Source organism: Pelodiscus sinensis, chromosome 6 (genome assembly GCF_049634645.1).
Source record: "Pelodiscus sinensis isolate JC-2024 chromosome 6, ASM4963464v1, whole genome shotgun sequence".
Classification (NCBI taxonomy): Eukaryota; Metazoa; Chordata; order Testudines; family Trionychidae; genus Pelodiscus; species Pelodiscus sinensis.
Window position 1 is genome coordinate 11,696,155 of NC_134716.1, and position 14,479 is coordinate 11,710,633.

General features: G+C 47.8%; 1 long non-coding RNA gene across 1 annotated transcript in view; it reads right to left on the reverse strand.

The window, feature by feature from the left end:
• Nucleotides 1-1,934: 1,934 nt before the first annotated feature.
• LOC112545795 (uncharacterized) overlaps nucleotides 1,935-14,479 on the reverse strand; it is a 133,883-nt gene continuing 121,338 nt past the window's right edge. Inside the window, exon 4 of the long non-coding RNA XR_012905042.1 lies at nucleotides 1,935-2,067. This is a non-coding gene — a long non-coding RNA (uncharacterized LOC112545795). The remainder of the gene's footprint in view (nucleotides 2,068-14,479) is intronic.

Genomic DNA, 14,479 nt, shown 5'->3' on the forward strand with positions numbered 1-14,479 from the left:
CACAGAGATGGAAGAGACTTCAGGAGCTCATCAAGTCCAGCCCCCTGCCCAAAGCAGGACCAGCCCCAACTAAATCAACCCAGCCAGGGCTTTGTCAAGCCGAGACTTAAAAACCTCTAGGGATGGAGACTCCACCACTTCCCTAGGTAACCCATTCCAGTGCTTCACCACCCTCCTAGTGAAATAGTTTTTCCTAATATCCAACCTAGACCTCTCCCACTGTAACGTGAGACCATTGCTCCTTGTTCTGCCATCTGTCACTACTGAGAATAGCCTCTCTCCATCCTCTCTGGAACATCCCTTCAGGAAGGTGAAGGCTGCTATCAAAGCTCCCCTCACTCTTTTCTTCTGCAGACTAAACAAACCTAAATCCCTCAGTCTCTCCTCATAAGTCATATGCTCCAGCCCCCTAATCATTCTGGTCGCCCTCTGCTAGACCCTCTCCAATGCGTCCACATCCTTTCTATAGTGGAGGTCGAGAACTGGACACAATACTCCAGATTTGGCCTCACCAGAGCCGAATAAAGGGGAATAATTACTTCTCTGGATCTGCTGACAATGCTCCTCCGAATGCACCCTAATATGCCATTTGTCTTCTTGGCTACAAGGGCACACTGTTGACTCATATCCAGCTTCTCACTCCTGGATGGTCCCATTGCAGAGAATACACAAAACAGCAAGGCCGACAGTCAGCCCTGCACACAATGTCCTTGAGCCCATGCCCTCCCCCCCGAGCCTCATGTTACACCACACACTGTGACTTGGGCCCAGTCGGTCCCCTGTGTGTGTGTTCACATAAGTACTAGTTAAAAATCGTGGAGTGAAGTCATCTTCCATGGATTGTAACACTGGGAGACATCACTGTGAATGGAGACCCCTTGCCTGTGTCCTAGCCGCTTGGCATGCTGTGTCTATCTGTCTAGCACTGTGTGCACCCCCTCCCAAAGATAGAGTACATGGCTTCTGCTCTTCTCTCTGTGAGTGTACACCATGATGCTGTAGTCATGTTTGAGTACCCATCCCTACATTGCATGGGAGCAAATGTGGCAGACGAGGTCCTTTAAGAGGGGGTCCGGCAAGCAGGGAGCAGCGAGCTCTGAGTGTGGGCACGGAGCGTCCAAGCAGCCACCTGTGCTTTTTCCTGGAGGCCAGTTCTTGCGCAAAAACTCCCTGCAGCCTGTCCTCACTGCTTTCTTGAGCAAGAGCTCTTGTGCAAGAAGGCTTATTCCTTGTACGAAGCATCAGAGGCCTTGTGCAAGAAGCCCTCTCTTCCGACAGTTTACTGTAAATTTTCTTGTGCACGAACACGCGTGCAGTGTAGACACTATGCAAGTTTTTGTGCAAGAATGGCTGCACGAGAAGCCTGCAGTACAGATATAGCCAAAGTATGTTACAAAGGAGCTAAAAAACAAAGAAGAGTGCTGTGGACCCTTAAAGACTTTGGCTATGTCTACACTTGCCGCTTCTTGCATAAGTACAGCCATTCTTGCGCAAGAACCCGCAGAGCGTCTACACTGCCCACCCGCTCTTGCGCAAGGAAATTTACAGTATGGCATGGTAAGAGAGGGCTTCTTCGCAAGAGCTACACTCTTTTCTAACAGGTGTAAGCCCTCTTGCGCAGGAGATCTTGTGCAAGAGGGCAGTGTAGACACTCGGCAGGGGATTCTTGCACAAGAAAGCCCTATGGCTAAAATGGCCATCAGAGCTTTCTTGTGCAAGAGAGCATCCATACTGCTATGGATGCTCTTGTGCAAAAGCACAGCTCCCACATGGCAGTGTGGACATTTTCTTGTGCAAGAGTTCTTGCATGAGAACCCTTGCGCAAGATATTCTTGCACAAGAAGCTGCCAGTGTAGACATAGCCGTACAGATTTATTTGGACATAACCTTTTGAGGGTAAAAACCCACTGCATCCTTATTCCCATATCACAGAGGCATAGAGAATTAAAGTAACTTATCTGTTAGGTGATCTTGGGTAAGTGGCAGATCCAGGAATAGAACTCCAAGCACCTGAGTTCCACTCCAGGGTGCTATCTACTATCCCTCATGTATCTTAAATTGGGGCATCTGTAAACAAAAGCACACCACATTACTTGTCACATTTGAAAACATTGGCCCCTCATTGCTCCTTGTGGTGGGTTCTGTTTTCTAGAAATGTAATCTAGAATAATGTAAGTCTGATATGGGAATCACAAGGGATCCAATTCCAAGAAGCCAAAGTAAAGAAAACAAAAGATCTTGGGGCAAATTTCTGGCTAGGATGAGGAGGATAATGAGGTGCAAAATTATAGATTTGTTCTTTCTCTCAGTTCATTCTGTAAATGAAGGTTCTGTGATGTTACAACCAGAAGTACGAATTTCATCCTACAAAAAAAAAAAAAAATGCTGCTGCCAGCCATGACTTACTTTATAGCCAGTGACATAAAATTCTAGCAAGCCTCGCCACTTTCCACTATAGTCTCAACACACACAGTATTCTAGCAGCAAATTGCAAACTGCCACTTTGGGGTGTAGCTTGGATGGAATTTATGCCAATGACAGCCTTGAACTGGAGCTGCTTGCAACTATTTCAGTTGGTTCCTTCTCTTACTAAAATCAATATTCTCCCTTGAACAAATAATGACAATGGAAAATGGAAGATATTGTTGTATAACAAGTTCAACAGACCAGTCCTGCAAGTTGCTGGGCAGGCTAAAATAGCAACGGGTCCGAATCACTTCTCATTCATTTTACTCCACTGTATCTCCATGGATTTCAGTGGGATCAGTCTTGATTTACACCACTGTGAGAGAAGAGATGAACTCACTGATTCAGGACAGTCAGATACTCCTAGGATCGTGCTACTTAATGATGCTTTTGTAGAAATTCGCTCTGCTTTCCTGTTTTTTCATCTTGTTGAGAGTTGCTGATGCAAATAGCAACTGAAAATTTCAGGACAATTTATCTCGGGGATGGGTGAATTAGTTTGGAAAAAATAACAGCAGATTTGTGCCATTGTCCATCACTTGTGCCAACAAGAACAAGCCATGTGTGAGTTCAAAATTAGAATAATAGAAATGTAGGGCTGGAAGAGACCTTGAGAGGCCAGCTGGTTCAGCCCTCTGTACTGAGGCTGGACCAAATATCCTGACAGGTGTTTGTCCAGGCTGGTCTTAAAACCTTCCAATGATATACCTATCTCATAGAGCTGGAGGGAGCTTTGAGAGGTCATTGAGTCTAGTCCCCTGCCCTCGTGGCAGGAAGAAGTACCATCCCTGATAGATTTGCCTCAGATCCTTAAATGGCCCCCCTCAAAGATTGAGCTCACAACCCCGAGTTTAGCAGGCCAATGCTCAAACCACTGATCTATCCCTCCCCCAGAAAAAAATATACATTGTTTCCTGGGGCTGTGTGACGGGGCGACCCCCCCCCCCCCGTCCCCTAAGCGCCGCCGAGCAAGCACTGCTCGGCATCTGCGGGGGGCCGTACCAGGAGTGCGCGGCGTGCACACAAGCCGCGCTGGGGCTGGAAACGCCGGCAGCCCCGCCGGCGCGCGGCCGCGACGCGGCAGACGGGGAGGGGTTAGGGCGGGCGGAGTTTCCCCGCCCTGATGGACGCGGCAGGCAGCCAACCCGGGGCCAGGTGGACGTCACTAGGAACGCCCGGCCGATGACGGGGGGTAGGCAGAAGCCCGGCGGGAAGTTTAAAAAGGTAACCCCTTCCGCCCAGACGGGGGGGTGAGAGGGCAGGCGCTAGCGGGAGGGGGAGTGAGGCCTGGGAGAGGGGGAAGTCGGCGGACCTCCCCGGAGCACAGATCCGGCCGCCACCCAGGCTACCTAGCCCAGCCCCGTCGCTAAAGTGCGGGGGCGTACAGGACCGACAGGCTGTCGGACAAACTAAAGGTGACTGACCCCCGGGGGGGCACCGAGGGCGGGAAAGGAAGCAGCCCAGGGCGGAGCTCGCTCGAGCTGGCGGGCTGACGAGTTACGGCAGGAGCCCCGTCAGCCAGACTGGAGCCAGGCAGTTCCGCGTCCTTAGGGCCCTGGGCTGGGGCCCGTGAGTGAGGGCGGGCCTGGGCCTGGGCCTGGGCCTGGGCCTGGGCCTGGGCCTGGGCCTGGGCCCCCCCCCCCCCCCCCCACCCGCCCGCAGCCGCAGGGGAATTATATTGACGACCGGGCAGCAGCGAGGCGCCCGAGCACGTAGCCGGGAGCCGAATCCCCACAGCTGAGCGGGGCAACGAGATACTGTGGGGCGCCGTGCCGACCCCGGGGACGACCCCGAGTACTCCAGGGACAGACGGGTGTGGGCGCACTGGTACCCGCTGCCACAAGCTCCCTGGCACGTCTATTCCAGAGCTTAACTACCCTTGTAGTTAGAAAGTTTTTCATAATATCTTGACTGTTTCTCCCGTAATACAGATTAGCAAATTGTTTCATGTTCTACTGTCAGTGGCCATGGAGAACAATTGCTCACCATCCTAATTTTAAGAGTCCTGCTCAGGCTCTTCTTTTTTCAAGAATAACCATGCCCAGGTTTTTTAAAACATTTTTCACAGAGGTGAGGTTTTCTAAACCTTTTATCCTTATTGCTGCTGTTCTCTAGAATCTCTCCAATCTGCCCACATCTTTCTTAACATGTAGCACTTGGGACACAGTAGTCTAGCTGAGACTTCCTCTGTGCCAAGCAGACTGGCACAATTACCTCTGTCTTTCTTACAGTAGTCCTGTTAATATACTGCAGAGTTACACAGGTTGAACCTCCCTGATCTGGCACCTTCAGGACCTGCCCTGCCCGAATGAGGGAATTGGCCAGATCAGGGGAGCACCCCAGCCACTGCTGCCCTGCTTCTGGCAGGGATGGGGCTCCACTGCTGCCACGCTGGGTTGGGGCTCTGTGGCTGCCCTGCTTCTGCTGTGCCCAGCTGGGGTTTCCCATGGACAGGGCTCCTTGGCTGCCTCACTGTGCCACTCTGGGTTGGGGCTCCAGTCTTTAGTTTGTCCTTCACTCTTACTCAATTGGAACTTTTGTCTGAATAAGGACGGAAGGTTATTTGTGTTAGGAAAACATAGACCCAGATGCCAACAATGTCTAGACAAAGTGTAAATTACTCCCTTTTCCTTTAAAAGATTTTCATTGACATTACTATAATGCTTAGCCTTCATCACTAATGGAGTTGTGGCCAGGACCCCAAGGCTCTTTTTGAATCGCCAGTCCCTGGGGCAATGTTCCTTTACTCCCTCCCCCCGAATTGACAGGCCTGCTTATAGCATTAGGATGTTCCTTAGATCCACGCCTGAAGAATCACATTTTGGCTACTTCTAGACTGCATACCAGAGGTATCCCAGAAAGCAAAGCTGCCTCAAAGGAACGTGTCCACTTTTTCAAAAAATGTTTCGAAAAAGTGGACTCTCTTTTTTGCCATCCTTATAAACCTTGTTCTACGAGGCATAAGGGATGTGTCGAAAGAGCACTTTTTTCCGAAATTTGGTGTCATGTCAATGCATCAGATTTTGGAAAAGCCTCTTTTGAAAGTAAACAGGAAAAAGAAACACAATTTGCTTTCCACGTATCTTTTCCTGATTTAACATTGCAGTCTAAACCTAGCCTTTGAGTTGCCAAATTCCTGCTTGTTTAATAGGTGCACTCTGTTGAAGCCAACAGAACTACGCCAGTTTAGACCAGGAGAGAACGTGTCACTCCCTCCTACACCCTCTCCCATGCCAGAACCCTCTCCTGCATACATACTCTCTACCTGACCCTGCACCCCCTCCTACACCCTAATTCTTTGCACCCTTTGTCCCAAGTCACAACTCCTTCCCAGACCATGCACCCCCCCTCTTACATTCTTCCCCAGGCCAGAATCCTCTCCTGCAACCCAAACCCCCTCCCAGACCCTGCCCTAGCCCCAGGTCACAACTCCCTCCTTCACCCAAACTGCATTTCAGACCCCATACTCTCTCCTTCATCACAGTCCCCTACCCCAAGATCCCTTCTGCACCCAACCTCTGTCCTAGACCCTGAAACCCTTCCATAGAAAAGTGCGGCTCTTGACCACTTATCCAAATCTTGGAGTGGCCCCTCCATCAAAAATTATTGTTTCCCCCCTCTCCCCATGCTAGAGCCAGAGGTGCTGGCTAAAGCGTAGAAGCCAAGGCAAAAATCCAGAATGGAACATTTGCTGTTCTGTATTTTCCTACAGCACAAATCAAATGCTAACCAAAGAAACCATCTTCCACTGAGAATGAAATGATTTAAACTGAAATCACTGGCAAGGGAAAGGCAGCAAATCACAACATATTCCCAAGGATTTTGACGTTCTTTTAGTAATAAAGTGTCTAGCCTAGACAGATGTCATCCCCAGCTTCATCATCTTCTCCCACTAGTGCGTTCATGTTCTCTAGTCCCCCCTTCCAATGGACCCGAGCCCCTTATTACACCCATGAGTGTACAGAGTCCCACAGCACTCCTGTGAGGAAAGTGTTATCCCACTTCTTACGGATGGGGAACTGACACAGAGAGGGACTATGGGTATGTCTACACTACCCCCCTAGTTCGAACTGGGGGGGTAATGTAGTCATACGGAGTTGCAAATGAAGCCCGGGATTTGAATTTCCTGGGCTTCATTTGCATAAAGCTGGCCGGCGCCATTTTTAAATGCCGGCTAGGTCGGACCCCGTGCTGCGCGGCTACACACGGCACCGACTAGCTAGTTCGGATTAGGCTTCCTATCTGAACTAGCTGTACGCCTCAAATCCCGGGCTTCATCTGCAACTCTGTATGACTACATTACCTCCCCTAGTTCGAACTAGGGGGGTAGTGTAGACATACCCTAAGTGACTTGCCTTACGTCACACATGGAGACTTTGGAGGACAGATTGGAATCCTTAGGTGAGTGCAGCTAAGTCCTACACTAGTGCTGTTACCATTGGACCATCCCTTTCACTCCTCACTGCCTCCTGCACTTGACCTAAGGTGTTGTAGTTAGAATCATAGAACCATAGAGCTGGAAGAGACCTCAGGAGGGCATCAAGTCCAGCCCCCTGCTCTAGGCAGAACCAATCCCAACTAAATCAACCCAGCCAGGGCTATGTCAAGCCAGGACATAAAAACCTCTAGGGATTGAGATGCTTCAAAATGGATTCCTTGAGGAGCCCCTCCATTATTTTTCCAGGAACTGAGGTAAGGCTGACAGGTCTGTAGTTCCCTGGATTGTCCTTCTTCCCTTTTTTAAAGATAGGCATTACATTGGTCTTTTTCCAATCATCAGGGATCTCTCCCTATCTTCATGAGTTTTGAAAGATAATAGCCAAAGGCTCCGCAATGATACTTGCCAACTCCCTCAGTACCCTCAGATGCATTAAATCAGGGACCATGGATTTGTGTATGTTTATCTTTTCTAAATAGTTCCTAACTTGTTCTTTCCCCACCAATGGCTGTCCACCGCTTTCCCATAGTGCGTTGCCTAGTGCATTTGTCTAGAGCTGACCTTGTCCGTGAAGACAGAGGCAAAGAAAACATTGAGTACTTCAGCTTTTCCCACACCATCTGTCACTAGGTTACCTCCCTCGTCCAGTAAGGGCCCCACACCCTCTCTGATGACCCTCTTATTGCTAAAATGCCTTTAGAAACCTTTCTTGTTATCCTTCACATCCCTTGCTAGATGCGATTCCATTTGTGATTTCACCTTCCTGATAACTCCCCTGCATACTCGAGCAATATATTTATACTCCTTTCTAGTCATCTGTCCAAGTTTCCACTTCTTGTAAGCTTCCTTTTTTTGTTTAAGGTCACCAGGAATGTCCCCGGTAAGCCAATCTGGTCGCCTACCATATTTGCTTTTCTTGCTGTGCATTGGGATGGTTTCTTCCTGTGCCTTCAATAAGGCTTCTTTAAAATACTGCCAGCTCTCCTGGACCTCTTTCCCCTTCTTGTAAGCATCCCAGGGAATCCTGCTCATTTCAGGATCATGACCAAAGCAAGAAAGGAGAATAGCAAAATACACACCCTGTTCTTCAGAAAAGCAGACTTTGAGTGAGTCAAAGTCTGCTTTTCTGAAGCACAGGGTGTGTATTTTGCTATTCTCCTTTCTTGCTTTGGTCAGGATCCTGAAATTTACCATCTTCCCACCTCTACTTCCCCTGTTAGTTCCTCCCTGTTTGTGAGCAGCAGGTCAAGCTGTGCATGACTCCAGGTCGATTCCTTCAGCACTTGTACCAAGAAGTTATCCCCAACATTCTCCAAAGGCTTCCTGGATTGTCTGTGTACTGCTGTATTGGTGTTCCAGTAGATGTCAGGGTGATTAAAGTCCCCCATGAGAACCAGGGACTGCAATCTGGGAACTTCTCTCAGTTGTCCGAAGAAAGCCTCGTCTACCTCATCCACCTGATCTGGTGGTCTATAGCAGACACCAACCACAACATCACCCCTATTGTTTCCAACTCTAAACTTAACCAATAGGTTCTGAACAGTCTTTTCTCCTTCTAAATCCTGGAGTTTCAATCAATCATACTACTTTCCTGCATACAATTCAACTCCACCTCCTTTTCTCCCCCACCTGTTCTTCTTGAACAGTTTATACTCTTCCATGACAGTGCTCCAATCATGTGAGTCATCCCACCAAGTCTCTGTCATTCCAATCAAATCATAGTTCTTTGACTGGACCAGGGCTTCTAATTCTTCCTGTTTGTTTCCCAGGCTTCTTTCATTTGTGTACAAACACCTTAGATAACCAGTTTATCCTCCTACCTTCACCATCCAAATCAGGGGTCCTCCTGTGTTACTCATTCCTCCTTTTGATTCTTCCTGGTGTCCGACTTCCTCACTTACCTCAGGGCTTTGGTCATCGTTCCCCAATGAACCTAGTTTAAAGCCCTCCTCACTAGGTTTGCAAGACTGCCCACGAAGATGCTCTTTCCCCCCCTGGTTAGGTGGATCCCATTTCTTCCTAACAATCCTTGTGCTCGGAACAGAGTCCCTTGGTCGAAGAAACCAAAACTCTCTTTCCAACACCACCTGTACAACCACACATTTACTTCCTCAATTTGATGATCCCTACCCAGACATTTTCCTTCAACTGAATGGATGGACGAGAACACCACTTGCGCTTCAAATTCCTTGATCCTTCTTCCCAGTGCTACATAATCTGCTGTGACCTGCTCAAAGTCATTCCTGGGCATATCATTAGTTCCTACATGGAGAACAGGAAGGGGTAGTAATTCAAGGCTACGTCTACACTGGCGTGATCTTGCGCAAAAAATCTTTAGCGCAAGAATTCTTGTGTTAAAGTAGTTGCTCAAGAGAGCGTCTACACTGGCATGTGCTTTTGTGCAAGAGCATCCTTGCCAATGTAGACACTCTCTCTTGCGCAAGAAAGCTCTGATGGCCATTTTAACCATAGGGCTTTCTTGCGCAAGAAATTCATGTTGCCTGTATACCCTGGCCTCCTGCGCAAGAACAGTTGCGCAAGAGGGCTTATTCCTGAGTGGGAGCATCAGAGTGCTGGTGCAAGAAGCCCTGATTTCATACATTAGAACATCAGTTTACTTGCACAAGAACATGTGGCCAGTGTCGATAGGCAGCAAGTTTTTGCGCAAGAGCAGGCTGCTTTTGCGCAAGATCACGCCAGTGTAGACACAGCCCAAAGGTTTAATCACTTTGGGAAGACTCTCACTCACATCCTGAATGCGAGCTCCTGGTAAGCAGCACACTTCTCGAGATTGCAGTTGAAACCACCACCAGGCAGATTTGCATATTTTTTGCGCAAAATGGGACAGTGTTGACATAGCTTAGATGCGTGGTTTACATAGTCACAAAGTGGTATGTCCTGTTAATGTTTACACTTGATGTTAGTGAGAAGGTTCCACCAGTATCTGAAAAGTAAGAGGCTATCATGACCTCCCCTCAACATTAAATAAATAAGCCTCAGTAAGGTTGCAATTATTGAACAGGCTCTGATATCATTTCCCCTTGTATCTGCCAGTTTTTTTCAATGAGGTTACTCGTAGTTTACACCAATGAAAATTGAGATAAAAACCTGTCTTAATTTTGGCCTAAACTGAGACTCCAGTTGAAACACTCTCAAACTCCAGTTTCTTTACATCTAGATCCACATCTTGTGACTTCTGCCTATGACTTGTGATTATTATGATTTATTGTTCGCATTGATGGCACGCCCCATTCGCAAACAGGATCCCAATGTGCTAGGCACTGTACAGAACAAAAAGACATTCTTTGCCCTATGGATCTTCAAATTTAACTCTAGTGCACAATCCATTTCCCACTGCTTCTAACAGCATCAGATGAGATTTTGCAGCAGATGAGAGATTTTAGTGTATTTCCTTGTGAATCAGGTGCCAACCCTGGATGAAGACTTCTAGGTCTGTCTTCTGAAAGTCAGAAAGCACAAGGTCAATGTGTGCTGCTTATGTGTGGGTATGTATAGACTTTCAAGTTTTCCAGCTGAGAGCACTGCTGTCATAACAATTCACTGCTGTTTATTTATGCAGTATTTTCACCCTTTCCTTTTTTATTGTTTGTGACAACTCTTGTTATATAACTTAATGCCAGTGCAGTGCTTCTTCCATATTTCCTTAATATATTCCTGAATTCTCTTTAACTCATTCTTTTCTCTGCAAAGCTTTTGTGTGTGTGTGTGTGTGTGTGTGTGTGTGTGTGTGTAACCTTTAGTAGGAGCCACCTTTAGTCTAAAATCTGTCTCTGTAGTCAAGATAAATGCTGCCAGATCTTCTGCTGCTGCAAACAGACATCATGCCACTGACTTCATTTTCATCAACTGGCCGATAGGGGGGAGTTCTCTCTTTCAAAAGAACTCCCACTTCCATGTCCATATACTCCTTTTTCTGAAAAAGCTTTTTTGGAAAAAGGCCTCATGGAAAGAGGTTTACCATTGGAAAAATCTCTCCATTCTTTTGACTTTCTGTCAAAAGAATTCAATGGCAGTGTGGCAAAATATTTTTTTTCCAGAAAAATAGCCATTTTTCTGGAAAAATGCTGCAGTGCAGACACACCCTCAGACCTGTCATGGCAGTGTTACACTCATTGAGGACCACTTATAGACCCTGTTAGATCCCTTTTACAATTTCTAAAAGTGGGGAAAGCAAAGGACATTTTACCCTCAGAAGCAATAGGAAAAAATCCGGCTCAGGTTTTTCAGAACCATAATTCAGAGACTGAGCTAGGAAAGTTTCATCTGAAAAGATGAATCTTTCAGCAAGTTTTAAGTATGCAAAGCTGCAATGCAGCATTAACTAGAAGCATTTTCTAGCCAACAAATACATTAATACCACACTGTCATCATATTATCTCCTTGTGCTGTAATAGCCATCTGAGAGCCAGCTAAAATCAGAGGATGAAACATCTGTGGTGGATTTTTATGAATGACTGTTTTGAAGACATTGTCTGTTTTCCTGCTGAAAAATTATCATTAACTCTACCCCCCAAAACCCTGAATAATGCAAATCCCAATATGAAATTCTGCCTGAGAGAAAGAAGGTAATTTATATTATTCATAAATAGTGTGTTCTCTGTGGAAATTAATTATCTACACTCCTTCATTTTACTCTCCTCTTCCTTTGCAGGCTTGTATTAGCCAACCAAGGACAGCTAGGAGGCTTTGCCTGTAGAGACCTATGCGGATACAAAATTTGTATCTGCATCCACATCTATATCTACCAGAATGAGCGACAGATATCCATGGATTTGCAGGGCTCTATTTACCTGCCCATCCTAGTAAAGGAATAAAGAATTCTATCTCTATCCTTTCTTTTACCTTTATATTTGTCAGCCATTAGTAGAGAGAAAAATTCAATTGGCCTTGCAGGCTTGCCCACTGCTTGGTATCTCTTGCAGCCAGTCCTTTCTTTGTGTAAAGTGAGCGTAAAACCCACACCTGAAAGGCCTGGCAGATGGCAGCTGTGTGTGGCTGCTCAAAGGCCCTTCCCTCCTGGTCAGTCTCTGCCCCTACCCTGGTAGGAAGGCCTCCCCCTTCCTCTCCACAAGACCGAGATCACCTTGGGAATATTGTGCTCTCCCACATCGAGGCAAGTCAGGAGGCACCTAAACAGTGTCTTCAGGTGCCTGAAGGCGCATTCCAACTGGATACAGACCTTTCTTAGGTGGGAACTGAATTGGTCCCTGCTGGGGTCCAGGTGGCCCATGTATGGCTTTATCAGCCATGGCATGATGGGGTAGGCCACATCCCCCATGATACAGAGTGGCATCTGCACATCCCCATCTGACAGTCACACTGGGGGAAGAATGTGCCAGCCTCCAGCTTGTGGTAGAGGCTGGAATTTCTGAAAGTGTGGGCGTCGTGCACCCTGCCCAATCCCCTGATGAAAATGTTCATGAACTGTCCGCGGTGGTTGACCAGGGTCTGCAGCACCATTGAGAAATAGCCCTTGCGGTTGATATACTGGGCAGCTCGATGTTGTGGTGCTCGGATGGGAATATGGGTTCCATATAGGGCCTTTCTGCAGTTGGGGAAGACCAGGGCAGCAAATCCAGCCACAATGGGATCCAGGTCTCCCGGGTGGATGACCCTGCACAGCAGGATGGAGTTGCTGGCCCTCACCATCTGCAGGAGGAGACAAAAAAACACACAAAATAGATGAGAGGGGGGTACTTGAGGCCTTGGGAAATCCCCAAGTCTCCCCATCCTTCCCCCCTCAAACAACCTAGGAGCCATCCCTATGAGGCTTTCCCCCCTCCCTCCCGCAGGGCTGGGACAGCAGAACCCCACAGGGATGGGGCTTCCCCCCACCCCCAGGCCAATCCCCGCATCCCCAGCCCCCTTTCTCTCGGGTCCCCCTTTCCATGACTCCCCCCCTCCAGGGACTGCAGCCCGTGAGTGCCTTACCTCCATGAGGAGGGCCTCGACGGTGGATTTTCCCAAGCCAAACTTGTTGCCCACAGACCAGCAATGGCGACCCGCTTCTCCAAAAGAATGGCGGGTTGCATCTGAGTGTCCTGTCGTCGGAGGGCAAGGGCGAGCCAGGCACATAGCTCCATGAAGATGGCCTTCCTCATATGAGAGTTCTGGAACCACTGCTGGTCATCCCACCGCTCCATGAACAGCTGGTCCCACCATTCGGAACTGGTGTCCAGCCTTCAAAACCATCTCTCCACTGTGGGGTGAGGTTGCAAGGGCCTTGCTCCTGCACACAGGGAGAGGGTCTTGATGAGCTTGGTGTCAAGCTCATGCAGGGCCATGAAGGCAGCTTGCACAAACTGCTGCAGAAACTGCAGCATGGCAGTGTGGGGCCATCGCATGCCCAGGGCAGCTCTAGCTCCATGGCAAAGAGTATGTTGTGGTGTTCAAAAGCTGGGCAACCAGAGCACGCACTGCAACAGCTTTGCTGTCCCTCGGAGAGGTAGGCAAGCATGCAGCAGAAGCAGAGAAATGGCTGCCCCGGGGGGTCCCTTTAAGCACTCATCTTACCTAATGCCCTGCCTGAACTGGTTCCAGGCAGCTTTGAATGCGAGATAGCGTCCAATCAGTGTGGACGCTATCTTTCTAAAAAGCACACTGCTTTTTCACTGCACTTTTTGCATCTGGACACTCTCTTTCGAAATAAGCTTTTCTGGAAGATCTCTTCTGGAAAAGCTCATTCAGAAAGAAGCCTGCAGTCTAGTGGGAAACAGTCCCTGAGCCTTACAATCTAACTCCATGAGCTACGATTTTATAATACCTATAATCAGAGGGTTTACTCTTTCTAAATAGACTGGACAAAGACTGAGGGGAGGGGAGCAAAGGTACAGAGATGTGATGTGAAATGCCCAAGGTCACACTGCAGGTAAGTGACTGTGAGTTAGTTTGCTGGTTTGAGCAGTTTGTCATTTCAGGTGAATATGGTGAAGCAGCCCATTTTCATCCAGTTTTTTTTATCCAGTTTTAAAGTATAAATTGGCGTGACCTGTGTGGTGGGAGTTTCAGACTTTCGTTAAAAAGAGAAATGGCATCTATATAGCTGACAGCCAGGATTGTGACATCAGAAGTAGCTCTATCTTCATCAGTCTGATCCTTTCTCCTTTGCCTCCTCCCCACTCTTCTCCAAAAACCTTGCACTGCTGTTGCTGCCTCTTCCTGTGTTGCATAAATCCATCTGGCAATTAGCAGCTGGAACAATTCATCAAGTGCTATGGTGAGTTTTCTGGCACCAGCAGTTTTAAATCAATGGTGGATGTTTTTTCTAAAAAAATAAGCTGCAGTTGAAACAGGAATTTGTTCAGGGCCTGTGTTACACAGAAGAGGAGATGGGATGATCACAATAGTCCGTCCTGTTTTTGGCCTTTTGGGATCTGGGAATCAAGCTGATAAACAGAGGATGCAGCACTGACAATCTTTACATACACTAAGTTCCACTTTAAAAAAAAATCAGATGAGAGACCTTCTCTTCAAAGAATAATTTTCATTTCAGGATAAAAGGTGTCCGATAAATGTTTTCCCTCCATGAGGGCATGCTACTGACACCTTATCGTG